At 41.4% G+C, this 24,425-nt stretch overlaps 1 protein-coding gene across 1 annotated transcript in view; it reads right to left on the bottom strand.

Moving 5' to 3' along the window:
• The window catches only part of NAB1 (NGFI-A binding protein 1), a 153,359-nt gene extending 148,567 nt beyond the window's left edge, over positions 1-4,792 (bottom strand). The window contains exon 1 of the mRNA XM_078680393.1: positions 4,480-4,792. The gene's annotated coding sequence lies outside the window, so the exon portion shown is untranslated. The remainder of the gene's footprint in view (positions 1-4,479) is intronic.
• Between the last annotated feature and the right edge of the window lie 19,633 nt (positions 4,793-24,425).

The raw sequence follows: 24,425 nt of genomic DNA, 5'->3' as shown, positions 1-24,425 counted from the left end.
CTCGGGTGAACGAGAGCAAGTAGATTGCTCCTTCGTCCTCTGATGTGGACTCATCTGGTTGGTAGGTTGGTTGGTTGTTCCATCTTCCTCCCTCCAGGGTGTGATGCAAGCGACACTTGCGAAAGTTGCCTGCCCATCTTCTTCATGTGCTGTGGTCTGTTCCCTTCCCTGCGCTGCGTTCTCTTTCTGCATACTGACGCGAAGTGGTTCTTGATGCCGCAGTTGGTGCAGGTCTTTCCTTGTGCCGGGCAGGCTTGTGCAGGGTGGTCTTGGTATCCACAGTACCCGCATCGAGTCTTTGGGGTTTGTGGTTGGCGATCACGAGGTTTGTAAGTCCTGTCTGGTGTCTTGACTGCGTCGGCCTTCTCTGTTTTGACTGTGACGCCCTTCTCCGCTCCTCGCACTACGCCATGTCCATTTCCTCTGCTTGCGCTGCCGACAGATCATGAGATCGCGCCAGTACTAGGATGTCATTCATCAGGATGTTCGGTTGCCTGAGTATGAGGCCACGTAGAACTTTGCTGCGAATTCCAAGGATTAGCTTGGCCCTGATTTCTTCTGCGGCCCTGTCTCCTGCAAGGTAGGTGGCGGCTAGTTCACAGAGTCGTGCATGAAAAGCGTCTACTGACTCGCCCTCTCTCTGCTTGGCTCTCTCTGCTTGGCTTATCTGAGCTTAAAGTGTTCGAAGTCCGGGTTCATTTGCGGGTCGAAGTGGGCATTCAGGGCGGTGACAGCCGTTGCGTTGTCTTCAGGGTTACCTGTGTTTGGTAGGTGCTTGAACAAAAGGTAAATTTACTCCCCCGCGTAGTGGAGTAGCAATGACCGTTTCACTGCGTCATCCTTTTCCCTTGTGGCGATGAAGTAATTCTCCAGGCGAACTAGCCAGGTCTGCCACCGCGGAACAGGTGTGGAGGGGCCTGCCGACTCGCTGAATGGAGGCAGGACTACTGAATGCGGGTGATGGGGAACTGACGGCGCAGGGGCCTAGGCGGCGTTATCCTGATCTCCCATTGTACCAGACGTAGGTGCAGGAAAGCGTCTTGTCGAGGAAGCTGGTGCCTCGTGGTGGGCCTAGGCGCGTAGGTGCTGGCGCACGATGAAGGAATCGTGATAGCTTGCGCGCTTCCAGTGGTATGCAACTCACCGGTCTGGTGTGGGTCAGTGCTGTCCTTTGGCTCCTCCCAGATGTCTCAATGTGCCCCTTCTTGATGCGGGCCGGAGATATCCGAGGCTCCTGTGGCAAGTGTTGCTTGGCAGGGGCAGCCGTGTTTGAAACTCTGGCCAGGGAGGGTTGCTTGGAGGGCCTGAGGCGAAACAAGGTGTGGGCTGTTGCTTCTTGAAGTAGAGCAGAGACAGCATATGCAACCTTCTGGGGCTGGGCAGAAGCAGTGTGTGATGCTCCCCGCCCTCGTCGCCAATGTTATGATCAGGAGGGCCTCCCTCCTGATACCAAAGTTGCGCTGGGCCTAATTAGCGCACCACGTTAATAACTAACACACACAGTATCGGTGTGTGGTGCGGACTGCCTCGTGGCTCCGTCCATCTTTATTTTAGACACACGCTCACACCGGCCGGCGGGAGCGCAAGGGCGTTCTTGGTTCAGCGCGCGCTATCGGTAAACGCTGGTGTGCTGACCATCACACTAAGGACGTCCAGACGTGGTCTGGCATCCTTACGTGAGAGAAGCTAATAAAAGGGGCTAACCTCGCGTGACACAAGGTTTAGCGTGTTACACCGCTACTGTGTCCAGTACGTGATTCCTGCTCTATGCCCACAATGCTAATATCAGGTAGTTACTCGGCCATCATTACATAACTCCCAGCAGAGACAACCAGGGGACGTCTTGATACACTGCAGCTTATTTCTGAAGTATATAGTGCACACTAATAGCAACAATCTTCACTGGAGGGCTGACACTGCTGTAACGGATAAATTAAAGTGAATTGGTGAAATATAAAAAACAAGTAAGGAAGATACCACAGTGATTGAAAACAAATACTAAGAACAAGCATTGGTAAAGCCAATAGGTCCGATTATGGCAATATGGTGCAATGGTTTATTTTTTACTGCAGAGACATGCAACAAAAATATGAACAAGAAAACAAAAAATGCCAATGTCTAGGCCTGCCAGTCGTGTGCTTGCAATAAAAATATTAAACTGTAAAAAATTACCCATCACATATAATTTAACAGAAATGTGTGGGTGCTTAATATCAAATAGGTGCATTTTTTTGTTTTAATGTACAACACAGGAATATATGATTCTTTTTGGTACAAAGAAAAGGTGCCTAGGTTTCAATTATTGCAATCTGAAGACACAGTTTAAACACTCAAGAAGACTAAAAAATAGAAAAAAAGGGGTCAAGAATGGATGGAAAGAAAAAACACAATAGCAGAGTAAAATATTGGCCAGCAACCCCTGGAATTTGATTGCAAATCTTTTTCAGTGGATGTCTGCCTGGGATAAAGCTAAGTGCTCACTCACAGTAAAAAAGAGCCAATGGACGAATTTAAGCTGATCCACTTCCCCTATAATTTGTATTACATGAGGCTGGCAAAAAAACTGTCTCTATGCCAGACATAAAAGATAGAACCGTGCGTACAGTGCAGCGTTCAGTGACCGCATCCTCATATGCGACAGAGCCAAGTTCAAAACGGAGGCAGCGCACCTCCACCTTCCCCTCCCTAGCCCCCACCCTCTCCTCTAGAACAGGTATTCGGTGGTGGATATCATTTGCAACAAAAAATAGAGTGGGGGACCATTACTTAATACAACACAAAAAGCGGAAATAACTGGGAAATGAACCGTGTTACTCAGTTACTGCATGTGTTAGTCATGTGAACAGCCTTGGGACATGTGAATTTGTTTTAAAGTACTGTACCTCAGAATAAAATAGGGAGAAGGACCGTATTATCATTCCGTCATATGGAAACCTCGTTTACCTGCTAGTCTTTCATTTCACGCAAGAGCGTACCCTGTGACGTGCAGTCAAATGAACCCGTTGACCTGCCTTACTTGAAAACCATGAATTTGAAAGGTTGGTGCGAGACCCGAAATGTTATGGCTTCCTGGCGTGAGTCACGTGGTAGCCCTAAATGACACGTGACAGTACATCCAGAGTACAGCACGCTTCGCACATTACTATTATTGGCCCAAAAAGCCAGCACACGCAATGCTTAACTGAGTCAGTTTTAAGCAATGCGTGTGCTGGTTATCTTTAAAGTACTTTTTGCTTGTAAGTAACAGAAATTTAAAAACTGAAGCATACGATATACTCAAGTACACAATCCAAATGCACGTGCCGTATGATTAAGTGAAACTGTACAGTGCATAGCGTACAACACCATGAAGCACAGGAGTATATTTAGTAGTACTTTGCAGTGTGCACTGCAGAGTACATGCAGGGTGTTGATACTGTGAAATGTGAAGCAGAGAGAGCACTCAGGCGAAAACTGATGCGAAGTGTCAATAGAACGCAGGATAGAAATGTAGGGGCAGATTAACAAGCCCCCTGCGCCACTTTTGCGTCATTTTTAACATGTGTAAAATGACTCAGATGTGGCGCAAAGGTCTTGTAAATCAGCCCCGTATAGTTCAGTGAAGCGCAGAGTACACGCAAAAAGGTTAAAGCTGAGTGAAAGCTTTGTTTCTGCGGATTGCGGAACAGCGCATTACTCTAGTGCAATAAAGTGTACACGTGCAGGTCTAATGTGCGTAGTTTCATCAAGCGGAACACACAAGTGTATAAGTAATATTACGAAGTCTACAAGAGCTGATCGGATGCTGTCCTCTGCTGTTATGTAGTGTAACTAACAGTTATGCGGAAGGAGCTAGGGATGCGCGTGTAGTCATGCAGCGGTGGTAAGAGCATAGTGTAAACGGTATGCAACTGCATAAAGAGTCGAAAAGTAAAATACAGGTAAGTCGTGTTGTAGAGTGTAGAGCAGAACACATGCTGGTGCATAAATTAGTGAAGTGCGTTAAATTAAGAGTGTTCTAAAATGAAGAGTGTGGAGTGCACGAACTGTGAATGTTATAATGCATTGCACGTGAGGGTACAAAGGGTTGTGAAAGTATAGTTCAAAACGCATGCAGTTGTCAAGTGTACACAGCAGGGCAGTGCAGTTGCGTGTTACGGGAACTTAAGTGTGCGGTGCAAGTTGTTCTGTGCAAAGTTCCCAGAGCGTGAGGTGACGCTTATAGTGTAGGCCAGTGCATCCGTGCACACCAAGGCAATGCAGACAGTCGCACGTGAACTGTAGAGTGAGTGCACTGTTCACTGTTCTGCAGCCCTAGGAACAGTCGGATACCCTGTGATTTCGTTGCGTTATGATGAAATGTTCAAGGTTCCTTGTACGCCTGAAGGACTGATGCAATGATACAAAATAAAAGTTCAGAAGTCCCCTAAAGTAACAAACATGAGTGAGTGCCACTTACCCGAGCTGTGAAGAGGCAAACACTAAGTGAGTGCAACTTACCCCAAGCGGTGGTGGCTGCCTTGTTCGTTCACTCAGTGCCAACAGCACCCCCTGACAGCAGGACAGGCACTCTACCCATCTGGTGCCCACCGGGGTGGGCACTCTGTTAGCGGCCAGGGGTCTCCTGTCCCCTCTGCCCAGGACCCGCCTGTGCTGGAGCCTGGCAGCCTTGCAGCTGTGGGTGGGAGTGTGGTAATGCTGGGCGAGGACGGTAGCTTCTCTTCCTCCCTCCTCCTCCGCACCCACCCCCCTTCCTCCCCCCTCTGCCGCTCGGATTGGGATCTTCCGCTCCGCGCTCGGCTGTCTCCCTCCCACCCTCCCACACACAGGCCTGTGACGCAGATCCTGCGTGGGAGGGAGGCTGGGCGTGGGCGACAGGCAGCAGCCTGGAATACCGAGCCCGGCGCTCGCACGCGCTCCGGGGAGAGGGAGGGAGGGGGCGAAGGAGGGCAGGGCAGGCTACCAAAGGGAGGGAGAGTGGTGAGAGATAAAGGGAAGGATAGGCTACCACGGGAGGGAGTGGGAGGGGATGAGAGCTGGGAGGACCGGCAACCAAGGGAGGGAGCGTGGGGTGAGAGATTGCAGGTCTCGAGTCTGACAGGCAGGGGATGATAGTAGACGAGAAGGAGGGAAAGGCAAGAAGAGCCTGAGGGGAAGGGAAGGGCAGGAGATGAGAGAGAGAGGAACGGGCAAGAGTCTGACAGAAGAGAAATACAAGTAGGCGAGTGGAAAGGAAGACCAGAGGGTGAGAAACATACTGTAGGAGGTGAGGGAGGGAAGGAAGGACAGGATGAGAGAAATTGAAGGCTAAAAGAGATGAAATGAATTAAAAGAGAAGGACACACGATGGATAGGTATAGTGGAGGGTAAAGCAGACCAATGAACAAATGAGGGTGAGAGGGAAACACAAGATGGAAATGAGGATGGACGCGAGGAAAGATCAGAAGACTAAAGAAGGATGATGGATGAAGTTAATGTTGCCAGATTTTGAGACCCGTCCAAAACTGTCCAAGTCCAAATTCAGCCCAAATGAGTCCAAAACTGAGTTACAACTCAAATTAGCCTCAGGCCAGTACGTGGCGTGGATTAGTCTCTGAGATTGGAGAGAGTGCATCTAACCTTTCCCAACTAAAAAGGCACTGGTCTGCAAGGTTCATGATAGACTGCACGAGGAGCAAGGTCAGTAATGATTTGCATTAGGTAAGCCTCTGTCTATAGGGGCCCACTGGGTGAAAAATGGTGGGGTGGAATGCTACCCCAGGCTATTGCCGCTGGTTAGACTATTTACAAGCATTAATGCCGCCGCCTGTAGGGTGTTTGATCGCCAGTAGAATGCCTTGAAGCTTGAGACTGGTGCAGCTTTTCAAGCCTACTACTGCCAATGTCTGTGAGGTCCAAAAAGTAGTATATTTTCATCAGTTTGAGGAGTACTTCTATACATGCCGAATTACTGCTTTTTGGTAAACTTGTCACTATATATATTTTTGAACCTAATCCAAAAAATCAACAAGTTAAAACCGGTTAGTGAAATGAGAACAACGAGAAAAGGCAACACAGACATAGCAGACCTGACTCACTGTTCCCAGTCCCAAATACCAAACTAACGATGCATTTGAGGGGTGTCACACCCAAAACACTCTGCCTAAAGCTATACCCCTGCCCTTCACACCCAAGCTTGGTAGTTCTCCCTGGGAAACCATGATTACAGTCACATACAACACAACAGTCTGGAGTCCCTGCTGTGGTGTTAATATGGAAAATGATAATGTTAATATGGAAATCGATACATTCATTATGAAAAAGAAATCATGTCCCTAGTAACGAAATCACCCATTGTGAACTCCACTTCAACCCAGACTCGCAAATACATAGTCAGGCAAGCTCTGAGACTCAAACCCTCGGTTACTGATTTATAGTTCACAGGTGGGTTGATGTGTAGCTGGCAGATAATAGCACAAACAGGAAACTCTAGATAAATCCCACAGATAGGCACAGCGACCATACAATGGTCAAGGAAAAATGACCCCAATAACGCACACATGACTAGACGGGGTTCATGCTCTTCAAAGACACCAAAAAGTTTGATGCCACATGAGTTAGGAACATATAGCCAACCAGAACACAGCACATGCAGTGATCTCACACTCGACGTTGAAGTCTAGAAACATTCCCTTTGGGGGGTTCTTTTAGCATACCAACTCTACAATCAGCATTCAAACTTCACTCACACCTTGCTTGTATTCAATTCACAATGGGTAAATCTATTAAATTGCCAGAAAAAATATTCTCAATGTAATTTTATAAAAAGTTTTTTTCCTAAAGGAATTTATTAGATTGGTTTGCATCAGATGCAATTATATCATTACAAAAGATATCACATAAATATTCCGCATTAAAAACAGTCAGCATAAAAATTACAATGTAAACAAAATCAATTAATATCGCTGAATAACAAAACATTAGTCCATCATCAATAACGAAAAAATGATACAGGAAACAATAAATTTCATGGGAACATATTTGCTAAATGTAGGCCAAAGAGCAACGCGTTTCGGAGGGTTAACACAGGTCCAACCTCCATCTTCAGGTTTGGTATAGGTGTGTTCCATCAATCATGATTTATACAGGTCTGTAACCTGGTATGGGAATTATCTTGAAATCTTCTCAATGCTAGATCGCATGGACCACTGCTATTGCAGAGATTACGGTGATGACAAAGTTTGAATTACTGCATGTCCAGAACTGTTTTTGTGATTCTGGTCGTGACTCAACAGCTTTTCCAATCCTCCCAAACATAAAGTTAAAAAAATCCTTGTTGTTATTGGTATGGTTCAAAACTCTTTCATTTCCTTTTATTTATAATTGTATTGTTTGCGGCATATGAATAACATAGCCGGGATTAAGCAATCTCCTGCCCAGTGTGCCACAATCGTGGAGTGATCTCACACTCCCCATGCCGGGCATCTGGACACGTTACACACTGGCCACATTGTGTCCGCGCAAGGTCATGGCCCACCTGTAGTAACCATTTGACCATTAATTTCTGACTCTAAGGCAGCAACCAACATTCCTCACCATATATGGACCGCCAGAGAACTTTACAAACTGAAGAAAGGACGCCAACTGAATGTAAATTAAGACAGTCCTCAGACCATGTGCCTGTAACTTCCCCCTGCCTGAATGTTTAATTAAACAAACTGTTCTTGTTTTGCCAAACACCTCTTTTCTCTTGTTTAATAAGATATTTAATACACAAGTAACAGTTGGATCATTTATTTTAAATGTATTTCCACTGCAAGAATTCTTTTTCAACTCTGCTAGAAGAAGCCTTGATTGTAGAGCTGTCAAATCTGTGCATGTGGGCAAGGCTTCATGTTTCAGTCCTTGCAAATCTTTTTATCAAGTGACTAAAGGCCCCATGCATTAAACCTGACTCGCAAATAGAGGATCATATGCAGGAAAATTAATAGGGGGAGCCAAGCCAGGGGTCAAGCTTGGCTCGAAGAGTTCATGCACAAGTCAAGCAATGCACATATTTGGCATGTATATCTTGCAACACACACATTTAAGATTATTATACAGTCTTGTAAAAAAATAAAAAAGTGCACTTCTTTAGCGTGCAGAAATGTTTAATCTTAACATGTCAGTTTATATCACTGCATAGACAGGTATTAAAAGTGATAGGTTTTGAGAACATTCATGCCTCATCCGCAAGAACAATGCCATTAGTGAACTAAGAGGCAATTCAGTAGTCATGTAAATCCTGAACGTGCCCTAAATTCTTATTCGATGGAGCAAAATTATAGTGTAGTAAAAGTTACACAGCACCTGTCTTTTTGCCTTACTGTTGCAGAAAAGACTTGACTAAACATCCCGATCCTGGCAAGAAGTACATGGATCTGTTTGAGGTCGAAATGAATGCAACAATATTTGTAGCAGAAAGGAAAAAGAAGCATTTCCTGATATTTTCAGCGATGTACTCCACCAACATTGAACAATAACGCTCACCCAAGTCTGCTGTCACTGTCTTCTTTGCTCTTGTCTCATATCCCTCCATACACCTTCTTTAATCAATTCAATTTCAAAGCTTTATTCGGAGTATAAATCATCCATATAAGCATACATAACACATAGGTTACATTTCTATTTCATGCTGCATGTTGTACTAAACAACAGAGCCAAAAACGATTAAAATAACAGGGTGCAATTATGATACAATATATACAAAAAGTGACCTGTGCTTATAGCATAAAGTATGCTTAGTCAGTGCATTTGTACATATGGTTCTTCTTTAACAGGATTTTAGTAATGGCAAGATGGTACATTTTAAATTATCGTGTTACAAATAGCAGCAAAAGTTATTACAATATTTCAAACATGTGCAAAGTATAGTAGGATAACAAGTCAAGAATGAATAGTGCAAAAGTGCAAAGTTACATTTTCAGCTATTGGTCTGTATATAAAAATGTTCCAAGTACGCCGTTAATCGCCATCTATATCCTTAATTACCATTAAGCAAAAATAAAATGCATATTTCTTTAGAGCAGGGACTTCCCAAGTGTTTATTTTTACAGTACAAATGATTTCCTAACACAAATACATTTTACAATATACACCTGCTTTATTAGTTCTGCCTCCTCTCATACCACCCCTGATCCGAGCAATCTCATCAGACTGCAGCTCATTTACACTTATCACCTACCCAAGGCTTTAAGTGGGGCAGGTGCAAAAGCAAACTTAGAAATATGTCCCTGTTGCATCCAATACCTATGTCCTTAAGTTCATAGGCAAAAGCATCTGTGAAGTTCTCAACAGTGACTGTAAAAACACTTAGGTAATCCATGTCTCTTTATATTTCAAGTTGTACTTCATTCTACAATCCTGAAGTGTGTTTGTGTTTTTCAAGATGTTGTTCTTCTTTAATTTTACTTTCATCCAACTTCTGACTCTTACATATTGTGAACCAAGTCACCGCTATGTGTCTGAGTGAGTACGGGGTATAGGTGGGTGCTTAAAACATGGCACAATAGAAAACCCCTAGGCTAAAGGCATTGCAAGTTTCTCACAGTGTCTGCCAGTGAGTCATGACGGTATTTAAACTGCATGCATATCTAATTCTTGTCCTCTCTGCAGACCTCACAAAGTGATGTTCATATATGTACAAACTGTAAATAAATAATACATTTCGGACAATTCCTAAGGATTCGTAGGAATTATTCCAATAAAGAGCATTATCTGGAACAGTCGGATTATCTGTCCAATCGCTTGAAACAACGAGGGTACCCCAGAAGATTAGTCTCAAAAGCCCGAAAAAGAGCCTGGTTCTACCCGCGTGACGAACTACTGACTCAAAAAAACCGTGTCAGCCAGGCACAAAATCGACTAGTCTGTGTCACCACATTTTCAACTAAGAGCAACAAGATCAAACGTATTGTATACCAGCATTGGAAACTCATCTCTGACGAACTTAATCACTCTGGAAGTCCACTACATGCCTTTAAGAAAGCGAAGAGTGTCAAAGACTTTGTGTTACGTTCCCTTCTTCCAACCCCTGATGAACCTACCATAACATCGTTATGGAATCTTCCACCAGTAATTGGCCATTTCAGGTGTGGTAACTGCAAAGCTTGTGAAACAACGTTGCAGACAAAAGAATTCGAGCACAATCAGCGCAAGATCTTGTTGAAAACATTCAGTAACTGCAATACCTTAAACATTATTTATGCCATAGTGTGCCCATGCAATCTATTTTACATCGGCCAAACACAACAGAGGGCAAAATTGCGGATCCTCCAACATATGAGCAGGATCCGTTGTGAGGTCCAGGGTGCTCCTCTTGCCGACCACTTCAAATCAGCCTCTCAATCACCAGAGAGTCTCAAGTGGGTGATAATTAAGAAAGTAACTCTGGGTCCCCGGGGAGGGAATATTGCAACCATCCTGAATACCCGTGAACTCAAATGGATGTTTTTCTTTAATTCGATCCAAACCGGTCTTAATGAACACGACAGTTCATTCTCTCAGCTGACAACCTTGCCTTAAATTAAAAATTAAATTTTATTTAATTGCTGTCTACTTATGGCTAATAAAATAGGTGTCCTCTAAATGTCATCCACATGCCCCTATTCTTTATATAAGTAGATACTCAGGTGTTATGTCCACATTTATGCAATTCGCCTGGACTGAAACTATCTCGCTAAGATCTATCATCTGTCACTGATCCAATTGGGCCGCTGAGGTTTTTACCGTCATGTGACAGGTACACCTCCAATATCCATCTCTGGTGACACCGATTTGAATACGCTGCTAATGGGCACTATACCATCCAAATGTTGTTCTTTCAATGTTAATTACTTGCCCTACTCCTTTTATGAATATATAATAAGGTGATGTTTCTACAGTTATTGATTCCGTCCTGTCCGATACTATCTGGCCAAGTTTGATCATCTATCACTGATCCAATTGAGGTTTTTAGTGTCATGTGACAGGTACACCTCCAATATCCATCTTGGTCACACCGACTGTAATACGTTGTCAATGTACTATGGTTCAACAAATATGTCTAGTTCTGAGTTCCTCCGTTGTTATAGATATTACTATCAATGTGTGTGACACCATTTTACTGATCAGTTTTTAAACGCTAAAACTACCACTCTTATTTTCAATAATAGCATGATTTATGGTACTTGTTGACTGTTATATATCCTGTCCCCTGTTGTAACGATGGATGTCTCAAAGTACTCCGATTTTATGTGGCGAGTGGTCCCTTAATCCTCTTTCTACCATTTCCATTAATTCGTCACGGCCACCTGACCCTGTTTCCAAGGTTACTAACCAAATAGGAAGCGCGCAATTACTCTCCCTAGCTGCTGTGAAGACGCCGGTTTGGAATTTTTGCCGGTCCTGATTTGATTCCCGGTAAGCAAGAGTGCCGTTTTCTCGATTTTTTACTAGTCATTTGGAGCTCTGTTCCACTCTAAGCTCTATCTAACTCGCACATCGTGCTTCCTCCCCAGCGGGCGACACCGGATTTTTTCCCAGCGCCCCCTCTCAACTTCCCGATCCACAGCGCTACAAATTTTTGGGACGAATATGACGCGCACTTAAAGACTTGGTAAGCCGTATCTATGTTTTTAACAATACGGTATCCTGTAAATCACTGGACGTATTTCTGATGCTAGTTCCCCTTAATTTCTTTAGAGCAAGGTGACACCTGATTGACTTTCAGAGCACCCTTGCATTTTCCGAATTCCATCGCCTTTGAACAAATTTTTGGGGGACGACCATGACATGCACCATATTATCTGGTAAGCCATATTTACGTTTTCTATTAATTGCTATCCTGCCAATCACTGGTCATTTATCTGATGACAGTTCCCCTTATCTTCTTAGAGTAACGTCTGATTTCCACTGCCCCACGTCCCCGGGCCCCACGTGACTCTCACCACCACGCGATTGTTTATCTACCAGATGTAAGTCCGTCTGAATTATCAGCACATTGGCTGTTTTTGAATTAAATCTATTGAACATTATTAAAATATACACCAATTAATTATGTATACTCTGTAGATGTTCCAAGCCTTCATATGGAGTCCCATTATGATATGAGATCATGAGCACCGATTTACTAGGTAGGCTCTTCCCTCAGTGTGTGCCTATTCTCAATTTGAATGCTTTAATTATTGTTTTTTTGCCAAATGAGATTAATAATTCATACTCGTTTAATGGTATTAATAGGTTGCTAGTCCCAACACCGTCCTGATGAAGACCCCGCCGCAAGGGTTCAAATAAATCCTGCATCATTTGAGGGTCGAAACGTCGACAACTTTTCCCTGCTTTGCAGCCCCTATTGCTAATGTTACATAAGTGTATTTTGTGGGGCATGTATTTTTAATGATTGTCTTGATTTATGATCATCAGAACATATCAATTTATGTGTTACTCTGTTCAATTTCGTTCTGTTTTTAATGTCACTTCCCTATCCTACATCATCCTCACTTTTTCCCGTTCCATTGTTTCTGGGCACTAGTCAACCGTCTTGAATTGATCTCTATTTGATACTATATATTGGTTGTGTCTACTCTGTGATTAAAACATTGTAGACTCATTTATTGTAGTAGCATTATTATTTATTACTCATAATTAGTCCACTTTCTCTGGGACCCCTTTCTCAGTACGTAAATAAAAGGAGCACTGTGTGCGTGTGTGCCCCCGAGGGCTAAGTCACAGCCAGTTTTGCATGCCCATATGGTCAGGGTCGATGCCAGGGATTCCCTATTCTCTCCACATCTTTCTGAGTTCTCTATCTGCATTATCTCACTTGTCCTCTTCCCTGTTCAACACCAGCTTTGCACTCTCTCCTTCAGTACGTATTTCCTTTAATCAGTGCAGGAAATGAGGTGATCCGGCATCTATTATTGAGCCAGATCTGGCCAACATCAGTGAAATCTGTTAAATTTATCCCAGCTTACTTTGCCAATATCAGGACTTATTCAGCAAATGCCAGCATGTTGTCTGCTTCCTTTCAAATCAGAAGCCTGCAAGGGATTGGGGTGGGGTGGGGGTGGCAACGGGAGGGGGTTAATCTCTTATTTGTAGTTCCACCTGGGCCTAACACAAAGACCTCACTCAAAGGGCAATCATCTCTCCTTTTATGGAAGTCTAACCTTGACTGGAGGCGACATTCGGCGTACCTCAAGATGCAAATGCAATGGAGGGGAAAAAAGGTTCTGTTTGTTTCACTTCACAATGAATTATGCAAGTGTTCAAATCAATTCCAAACTGACCCCGCATCCGAGAAAATCATATTTTCATGTATATAGCTAATGTTGTACAAGTAATGTTTAGCAATAAAAACAAATATCAAACAGAGAAGACTTCCCAAGCATAATTATTGATCAGCCAGATGTCTTGATTGTAGTCAATTCAAAATCTTTATTGATACACAGTTATCCTCCTTTCTGCTTATTCTTTTAAAAACATTACACAATTGCTTTGCTGCCAGATATTGGTGTTTAGATGTAGAAAGTAATCTTTCAGATCTTTTTTACTGCCTTTCTATATTAGTAATACGTCATCAATGTATCGGACATAGAACAAAAGGTTCCCTATCCATTGCGAAGCCCCAGGGCCCCAGGCATGCTCCACCTCATATAGCCCCATAAATAAATGGGGGTAGGATGGATCAATCTGGAGCCCATCGCGGTCCCCTGTTGTTGTATACCGTCAGTCAAGTCAGTGTCACTAATTTCTTTCTCTAATAGTGCAATTTCTTCTCTGATGTTCTTAACTTTGCGTTCAGAGTTCCAAATCAAAATATTCACCATTTTGTATGATGCATTATATAAACCATCCTCCCACTCCCCTAGATGGTCCGCATCCAGATCTTAATATTTCTGAAAGATAAGAATTTGAAGACCACGTGGGATGCGTCTATTCTCTAGATATTTTTTTAGAGTGGCCCCATCCCACCATTTGGCGAGTTTTTGTTTTTTTAATCTTCCAACCATATGAATTTGTTTTTTAACCCCTCTGTCTTAGGTATTTTAGATGTAGCCTTTGTTGCCCTTGTGTCATTTTTGCCAAATAAGTCTCCCAAGAGCTCCTCCTTATTGTCGTCAAAGTCCATGTCTACACGTATTTACCGGCTGTTGTAGTTGAATGTGCTAGGAAGCTCAAATATAACTATTGTCTCTGTGAACAAGGGTCAGAGCTTTTTACAAAGTTCCAGCACCAATCTAAACTATCATGTGTGCATATATCATCAGAAAATGACCACGGTGCCCTGGGTTTGGGATGTGACCCATATACACCCCACTTTGGCGGATAACATCTACCGTTACTTAATTCCAAACTGACCCCGCACCCGAGAATTTTTATGTATATAACTAATGTTGTGCAAGTAATGTTTAGCAATAAAAACAAATATCAAACTGAGAAGACTTCCCAAGCATAATTATTAATCAGCCAGATGTCTTGATTGTATTCAATTCAACATCTTTATTAATACGCAGTTATCCTCCTTTATGCTTATTCTTTTAAAAACATTACACAATTGCTTTGCCGCCAGATATTGGTGTTTAGATATAGAAAGTGTTCTTCCAGATCTTTTTTACTGCCTTTCCATTTTAGTAATACGTCGTCAATGTATCAGACATAGAACAAAATGTTCTCTATCCATTGCGAAGCCCCAGGGCCCCAGGCATGTTCCACCTCATATAGCCCCATGAATAAATTGGCATCTGATGTAGCAAATCTGGAGCCTATCGCGGTCCCCTGTTGTTGTAGGAACCATTTATCTCCATGCATGACTGCATTTTGAGTCAGTATTAATTCTGCCATTGCCAGTAACATCTGGGTATGATCCAGATGACTCGCATTCCTCTTATACAGGAAATGGGTCATAGATCCCATGCCGTGAGTCTTTTTTATCATGTATACAGACTCCCCACATCCATTGTGACGAATATGAATTTATCTGTTTCCCATTGGAGATCTTCTAGTTTGTATAGCAATTCCTTGCTATCCCTCAGATACGGAAGATTTCTTACAAGAGGTTGACGGAAAGTGTCTACATACTCCGGCAGGTGTTCCGTGGGTCCACCATTGCCCGATATTATGGGGCGCCCTGGGGGAAAGCACCCCCTTTGTGTATCTTGGGGAGTATGTAGATACATGGATGTCTAGAATTATGGGCAAAGATGTATTTGTATTCCCGGTCTATAATTAGACCGTACTCCCGCCAATACGATAGTTTAGCGTTGATATTTTTTTCGATCTTTGCAGTTGGATTGGATTGAAGCTTTTTATAATGATGCACACAATCAAATTGGCAATCTATTTCAGCAACGTAGTCTGTATAGTCCATTAAGACTATATTTCCTCCCTTATCCGCTTTGCGTATCACTATGGTTCTATCATCTTTCAATGAATTGAAACACAGTTTTTCTTCTCTACTCAGATTGTACAAATGTGTGCATTTGCTATGGTGGTTGTGTGTTTCTTCTAGATGGTATAAGTCCTGTGTGACCTTAAAAGAAAAATCACCTATTCCAGGATAGTTAGTGTTCAAATCAATGTACAGAGAATGCTACATAAGACAGTGAGGTTTACAAAATGTACGAGTAACATATCATCCATACCGGTAGGCATTATCCTGTGAAGGTACTCGGTCTGGAAAAACACAAAGTCAAGATTTAAAACATCACAGAGGGATGGAGGTTGTCTATGCTAATAACACATCATTACTACTTAAAAAAAAATGTTTTACCAAAAGATTGAGGAAAAACAATTAGGTTCTAAATCTGTGCCTTGCAGTTTGCATGCAGCTCCTTGATGGCGGGTTCAGCCCCCAATGCGTTATAGCAGTTAGATTGTAACTTAGGAACTTAAGGTAACAAAAGGATCCCTGTGACAATAGTAGTAACAAACTGATATAGCCACACAAAATACAAAACTGTGGTCTGCATGTTGTGCATTGTGCTTCGCAACAGGTACATTAATCCTCTGTCCTACTTTCTGATGAATCAGATCTGCGGCTATGCAAAACATACGTCTCCAGAAAATTCATTAACCACCAGTTTTATCACACGCGGGTTCAGGCTCAGCATCAAGCAGTAAAGACAAACCGGCTGAGCTTGGCTCTCCTCAGAGAGAGCACTTGGGAGAGGACGGTTTAAAAGCAGAGGGCGGGGGAGGGAGTGGGGAGGAGGAGTGTATGGATCACTTCACTTAAAACAGACCCATCATGGGTCGCACTTTCACGTTCTAAATTAAAATAAAGGCCATGAGAACATAACACCCCTCGGGGATAGTGTGAATAATGCCAGTTTATAGCAGTTGCTTTCCTCTCGCCTGGTGTGGGTCTGTCTCACTAGTCTTGTCCCTGCTGCTGCTGCCTCAGTGCTGGAGATGGGGGCTAGCCTGGGAGGAGAGGTGCAGACTGAAGAGGGCCTGACGCAGACATGGAGGGGTACAGGGCACGTGATGACCTCTAAGTGCCAGGCACGTTGCGACGCTCAAGTGTGCGCATTAAGAGGGCACCACCTCACATCAGCGTCAAATCAAGTCCAAAATGTAGACACCAGCCAGTGGGTTTCTTTGTGCAGGAAACAGCCCCACCTGTCAACACTGGAAGAAAGATGAGTGTGACAGAGATGACGGACTACTACAATAATGAACAGGAAGAATGATGCAAAGGAGGAAAACAGTGACCTGGTGAAAAGTAAGGAGTAAAATAGAGACTGGGTGAAGTAGGTTAGGAAAATAACATTAGTAGGAAAAAAGGATGAAGAGTCTCTGGAAGCACGCAGTGAGAGGGAGAAATTGTGGTATGAATGGGCACTGTGGTAAGCTGAAGGAAAGGATGCAATTAGTGGTGAGAATGGGTAAAGAGAAATGGGGGTGAGAGCTGGGAATGGTAGGAAGGGAAGGCTGGATGAATATTAGTGTCAGGCATGCCAAGGGGTTCTAGCGAAGAAATGATGAGAGCGTGAAAGAGAAAATAAAGTACAGGAGAGCCAGAGGTGTATAAGAAGAGTGAAGGTCAGAGAAGGCATTGCGTGCTAGAGCATTGCTCAGCATGTCAGACTCTTGCCAACGGGCAGTAATATTTGGTTGCTGCCCAAGAGGCTAGTGTTGCTGATACGTGCTCTATTAAAAATACTCAGGTGCCACAGGGAGTTCCTATTTTTCTGGCAGATGGGGTTGATCTATAGGCCTGGTGTGTCACCCATTATGCCAGTGTTCAAAAACATAGCAGGGTTCTCGATACACTAAAGCCACCATTTGGCATGGCAGGTTGGCATTTAATAAGGCACAGGATATACACATGTATCAGAAAAAAATATTGATAATTTGTTCAGAATTTGAGAATCTAGAAGGACCAAGAGCTGTTACTTTAACAGGATTTAAGTATAATCTTCTATTGAAGGTGGTAATTATGCTTTTGTTTTAATTTGTCATTTAGAAATAGTGTAAACAAGCTCTAAATGGGAAACAGCCTTTTAAATGTGGGAATTAGCATGCAGTGCCTTTACCATGCAGCTTTTACCACGCAAATTTACCATCCATGCCTTTACCACTCATGGTAAGTCTATTTAAGGTAAGTATACATTTGTGTGTGTGTATGTGTGTATGCCTGTATATATATATATATATATGACCATGTCATGAGTGATGTAATATGTGACGTCATCAAAAGTGCATTGCACGCGCAAGTTATAGTGAGTTCAACTAACTATAACGTGGGAATTTCAATGGTTTTATGCGAGTAAAACTTCCAGCTAACTATAACTGGTGTAAAACCTATGGTTTTTTCAGTGAATTTAATAGGTTTTTTAAATGCTAATTCCTAACTATAACTCGTGTGAAACCTATGTTTTTTTCAGTGAATTTCAATGTTTTTTTAATAGCAAATCTTTATAGGTATAAAAAATAATACATTTTAAAACGAATTTTATATTGTATAATTGTATCAATTTATTTATTTATTTTTAATTTTTAACTTAGGGCGCGCCCTAGGGCGCGTACCGGGGAGCGTCCCGTTAGCGCTATTCCCGCGAACCAAAACAACATCGGGACGTTTCGCGTAGACGCGTGATGCGTCATATGACGCACAGCGTAATCGCAACCGAAAGCACGCGATCGCATACGATCGCGGAACGTCCTGACGCACTTACGCTATGCACCCGCGGGCGCGACTACGGGCGCGCCCCGGGGCGCGTAGCGTAAGCGCGTCGGGTCATGTGACCAGAAAATAACACTTTCTATTGGTGCAGAACAGTTTTGGTTTCCAAATGAGTAAAGCCTGGGTCTTGTGATCTGAAAATAACACTTCTGATTGGTTCAGGACAGTTTTTTTTTCCAAATGAGTACAGCCTGGGTCTTGTGACCTGAAAATAACACTTCTGATTGGTTCAGGACAGTTTTTTTTCCCAAATGATGAAAAACCCCACCTTTCTTCCTTATTCTGACTTTGTCCTTTGACTGAGGAAGACCTGTTTCATCTACAGAGACAATTATTTTGTACTTTGAAATGGCTACTGTAGCAGCAACAGCTGGAGCATCTGCACCACCACCACCACCACCACCATCATCAAGAGGACCACTACAACAATACATTGGTGGTGAAGAAGAGGAAGAGGAGGAAGAAGAGGAGGAGGAGGGGAGAAGATGGCTGCCTGAACAAAATACCCCATACAAGCCAAAAGAACACATTGTATGGGAGTTTTTTTTACTCCCAGAGGGAAAGAAAAAAGTGAATGCGGCCAAGGTAACTTGCCTAATCTGTGGCGAACAACTCTCAAGGGGCAATCCAGACAAAAAATATTCATTTGGTAATAATACCATGATTAGGCATATGACCCGGAAGCACCCTAACACCTATTCTCGGGCAGAGATCAGGGAACTGGCCAGTCACCTCCCCCAGTGTTCAAGGACCAGCTCCAAAAGAAAGGAACCCGCTCAATCGGGACCAGAATCAAAGGATACGATGCCTTGTATTCAGCAACGATTTGCTGATTTCAGAATCACATGCATTCAATGTGGCAAGCTCATCGCCTATGGTGAAAAGAGCGTAAAGCTCGTCGTCCTTGCTGGTGACAATCACAATTGCCCCAAAAAAAAGTAATTATTTCCGTTTTTTGTTTTTTGCTCCTGTTGAGCCATTTACAGTTCCCTGTTTTTTGTTTCTCCCCATAAAAAATACAAAAAAAATACAAAACTGTTTTGAAAAGCCCAAAAAAGTACAAAATGTTCAAAAAAACATTAAAAATAATATAAAACAACAAAAAGAAGAAAAAAAACAGTTCTTTTTAGAACTGCCTTTCATTTATAAAAATAAACCTATATTTTTAATGAATCTCTGTCAATTTTTTTTTCTAAGGGTACGCGTACCGGGGCGCGCCCCCCAAAAAAATAGAAAAAAAAAATTTAATGAAGGAGTTACCATGAGGGAAGAACACAAAGAGAGTAATGTTAAGAGAAAGAGAGCTACAGGATGAACACAGAGGGATTGTTTATTACATAGTAAAAAACAGAGAAGGTGTAATAGGGTGAAAGTGAGAAAAGTAAAATTACTAAAGGAGCGAAAGAAGGGAAAAGAGAGAGGAAGAAGACTAAAGTAGAGATAGTGGGAGAATGTGAGTGGGTGTTGAAAGAAAAAGAAAGGACAGTAAAAAATTGAGAATGAAGGGTAGTGGCGTAACCGGGATAAATGAAGAACGGTGAGTGAGGGTAAGAAAAGACCAGTTAGTGTAAGTAAAGAGGGTGAAACATTGAATTAGGATAAGGCATGGGGAGTGACAAAGAGAAAGGACAAAGAGAATAAAGAAAACAGTACCTGAATGGATTTGAGTGAAACAGCAAAGAAAGATAAGTAATGCAGGGTGTGTGACTTATAGGGAGTCAGTGGCTGTAGGTCGGGGTGTGGGTGTGTAAGGTGTGTGTGTGGGTGTGGCTGTGTGGGGTGTTTTGGTGTTGCTGGCGGTGAGGGTGTGTGAAGTATGTGTGAGGAGTGTATGGGTGAGGGGTGTATATGTGTGTGATGTATGTGTGTGTATGGAATGTGTGTGTGTATGTGAAGAGTGTGTGTGTTTTTTTTTGTGTGTATGAGGTGTGTGTGTGGTGTGTGTGGGGTATATGTTAGAGGTGTGTGTATGTGTTGAGAGGGGGATGAGGTGTGTGTGTAGGAGTAAGATAAATAATTAAGAAAAGCAAAATGAGTGAAGAAGCAAAGGAAGGGAACAGAGGGTAAGTGAAGTAAAGAATAGGGATTGAAAGAAGTTGAATATGAGAGGGGAAATAGGGAAATTGGAGTAAACATGGAGAATAAGAATAAGTTTGGTAAGCAGAATAAAGACACAGGAGTGAGGTTGGTTGAGAAAATATTAGTAAGCTTAAAGCAAAGGGTGATGACAAAGTACATTTTTTTAGTCATACTACCATATAATAAATGTAACTTTAATTATCTTTTTTACTGCACTTTGTATCTGTGAAAGAGAGAAGAAAAAATAAGTTATAAGTAGTAAAATGTGTATTTTAAATTAAAATATACAAATGAAGAGGTTACAAATCATAACAGTGTATCTAGAAATAAAGTAAGAGTGAAGGACACAGAAAGGGAAATAAAGTAAGGTAGAAGGATAAAAAGAGAAAAAAAGAAATAGAATGAGAGCAAATTACTAAGAGTAAGGCATATAGATTCACTGACAGAGAGGAAGAGAAGAACAGAGAAATGAACTGAAGGTAAGAAAGATACTAAAACAATGGGAGTTAGCAAAACTAAATCAGGAAACAGTAGTAAGTAAAAAGATAATAACTAAGACGGAAAACATAAACACAAGTGAACATAACACAAAGAGAGTAGGGCACTGAGGACATAGAAGTAGTGAACGAAAAATAGAGAGAAAAGGTCAAAAGTAAGGAGCAAACAAAGATAAGCGAGGGAGAGTGGGTGATTTATAGTGATAGAGTGCGATAATACTGCTGAGTGAGTAAAGAGGAATTACTAAAAGAGCAAAGGAGGAAAATACGGAAAAGGGAAATAAAGCAGAGAGACTGAAAGCTGAAAAGTTATGCAAGGGAGAGAGGGGATGCAGACAGTTGAAATGAGAATGAGGGCTTGTCAAAGAAGTGGAGTAAAGGAACGGGGCTTACAGAGAGTGAGAGAAAGACATTATAAGTGAGTAAAAAGAGCTGAAAGAGGATGGAAAAAGGAAAGTGAGTGTCAGAGAATGGGAATACAATTTAATTTACACAATCCAAAGTATAGAATAACTTGTACAACATGTTACATAGTTTATTTTTGCTGTTCTCAGAATATATTGAATTTCACTTAAAACAGTGAGTTCAAATTACTCATCATATGACAGCGGGAAAAAAAAACCACAATCTAAAAGATTGTGTTTTAAAAAAAACCTTAGATACTGACAACTGACAAATGTACACTAATCTTGGATTGACTTACTTTTCCTTGAGGCCAAATAGTATATCATGGAGGTCCTTTTCTCGTTGCAAAGTACTTTGCTGTTCAGTAAAAAATCCATTTCATCGACTTTCTAGAAGAAAAGCTCCAACAACATCTGAAATATTTTCATTATTTTCATATACTCCTTTGTTTCAGTCATGACTCTTTACTCATTCCTGTACCTTTCCTTTTGGCCAAATAGTGTCAGATGTACGAGTATATTTTCAAATTAATTCAAAGAAAATCTGAAATTACCTTTTTTTCCGACGTTCTGAAAGAAAGGCTATACACCATTTTCACAATATTTAAGTATTTGTAAAAGCAACTCTGACTCACTCATGTTCATCATTTTGTATAATACTAAAATCACTTACTATGAGATCCACTTACAGTACCTATATGACAAGTCAGTTTTTTATATTACCTGGATCACTTTTACTCAGAATATATTTTTAAACAGCAAAATAACCTTTATTAACTGCTCCCGTCTTCATAGGCCAATTACCTTTACCTAAATTTTGGTTGTAAAAACACTAGGTATGAATTTTTTAAGCCAAAAGGCAAACGTTGTTTGAAAGTCAAATGAGTGTCGTTACATTGGGTCCAACCTTTACAACTTTTTAAATAGCATGTGTAATGCCCTGATGTTGTAGAAGGACCATCATGAAAAATAATAGCTGCAGTTGCAAAGGTTCTTCCTGATATCGATAACTGTGAAGCCACAAAATTTTTAATAGAAGTTGTCAATTTAGTTCCATCAAGTCTACATCGTTGGAACATTAAAATGACATACTGACCATAATTTTTTAGAAATAATGTGGACAGCATTGTAGACTTACATTGGGGACACACCATATTGTGATCCGCTGCTTTAACTAGATTAGTAAAAGGCACTGATTTGCAGTCTGGTAAAGTCAAATATATAAATCTTTCAGTGTCTATTCTAGTAGTACTTGATAAAGTACAGTTGTCGCAGTCATGCTGCCACTGATAAGAAAGGCTAAAAAGATGTTTAATATCTACACCTTCATCTTCCAATACATCAAACATTTACATTAAAAATTCCTGACAATCCTGCTGAATATTCTGTGAAAATTGATTTCGACCAGTAGATATGTCTAGAAGATTTCGAATTTCTGAAACACTTTCTATTCTTGCTCTATCACTGGTACATTTCTCAAACACGGAATTCAACAAACAACAGAATTTTTGATCCCGATTTTCAGCAATCTGTTCTTGTATATTTTGAAGAAAAAAAACAACATTAACCACTACATTAGCATAGCAGTTGACACCAGAACTGTTTTCAAACTGAAATCCAACAACATCTTCAACAGAATCATTTTTCCTTCTGCTTACAATTACAGTTTCGTCTACTTTTTGTCTTTTTGCTACTACCTCACTGCAATTACTCTCATTTCTTCTTTTTCGGCCTACCACACGTTTTTCAATCAGAGGATATTGAGGCAAATGTGGAGCATACTCTCTTCTTAACCTATTGCATTCTTTAACACAATGTAGATCTGCACAAATCTTTGTTTCATCACACTCAATCAAGTACAATCCTGATAACGTTCTGACTCGTGATAATGCCACATATGCCATACCCTCTTTAAACACAGAACTTCCAATGTTCACCAAAGCGCTATCTACACTTAAACCTTGAGACTTATGAATTTTTACGCATATGCCAAACAAATAGGAAACTGTTTTCGCCGAACATATAAGTCTTTCACGAGCAAAAATCTAGCTGAACAACGACAAATTTGTTCTATTTCATCAAGGCCATCAAATTTAATTTTTAAAATTTCAATTCCATCTCTATTTTTGTAATTCACAAAACCAACAACATGACCCATTGCTCCATTTACCAGACCTCTTTCAACATTTAAATTCCTTCTCAAAATGATACGACAATTTAAACACACATTCAGAGTCTTTTCAAAACCAGCAGTTTTAGATATAGTCTTCTCTAATGAATCCAATTTTGATTTCAAATTTTCAGACAAAATAATTGTTGCTCCCATATGCTCTATTTTATCTGTAGCTGCCAGTTTCACTATCTCTTCATTTTCTAACTGTAACATTTTGTTGTTGAACATGGAACATTCTTTCAGAATTGGCATCAAACATATGCCAGATTTCTTCTCGTTAATTTTCTTAAAAATATTCTCTGGAAGAATCTTTTCATTTGGGTACAAATTTGAAATTAATCGTCCATGTAAAGCTTCTTTCCCTTGCTGACTTACTTTTCCGATTCTTACATCTTGTAAATTTTTTTTATAATCTTCATCCTTTGCCTGCCGCATATTTTGAAGCAGTTCTGCATATTTGAAGTTTAACCATATATTAACGTTTCCAATACTTCCTAAGCACTTCCTGGTATCTTCATGCCTGAGCATTTTGAACACAGGTTGTCCTTTCACTAGAGTCAACTGCAGTAGATCTCCAAAAACAATAATGTGTTTTCCTCCAAATAAGACATCATAGTCTGTTCTAAGAATTTCTTGCATTCTCAAATGCACAAAAGCAAGCATTATATTTGACACCATGCTTACTTCATCAATGATAAGAAGTTTCATTTTCTTCAGGACTCTCGAAACTTCGGAACACGCATCTGCAGATAGCTTGTGGTACTCCAATTTGTTATCATGCTCCACTGGCAGCATCAGTAAACGAAGTAAAGTAATCCCTTTAATGTTATGTGCAGCCAGCCCAGTTGGAGCGGTAACAACACAAGACAGCGGTGATTCAGTCCTTTTCTGCAGATAAGTTGCAATTGCTTTAATCAGAAAACTTTTTCCAGTTCCCGCTTCTCCACTCACGTACAGTTGGACAGGCTTAAATGATGTACATGAGCACTCTTTCTTCTCATGACTGAATCCATGTTCAATCTGTTCTGTGACTTCGTCATATATCTGTTTCTGCTCAAGGTTTAGTTGTTTCACCAAATCTTCTAAGTTAACTACATCATCTTGAG

This window comes from Lissotriton helveticus, chromosome 3_1, assembly GCF_964261635.1.
Source record: "Lissotriton helveticus chromosome 3_1, aLisHel1.1, whole genome shotgun sequence".
Classification (NCBI taxonomy): domain Eukaryota; kingdom Metazoa; phylum Chordata; class Amphibia; order Caudata; family Salamandridae; genus Lissotriton; species Lissotriton helveticus.
Note: the sequence above shows the minus strand (reverse complement) of the source record. Positions and strands in the feature narration are given on the sequence as shown.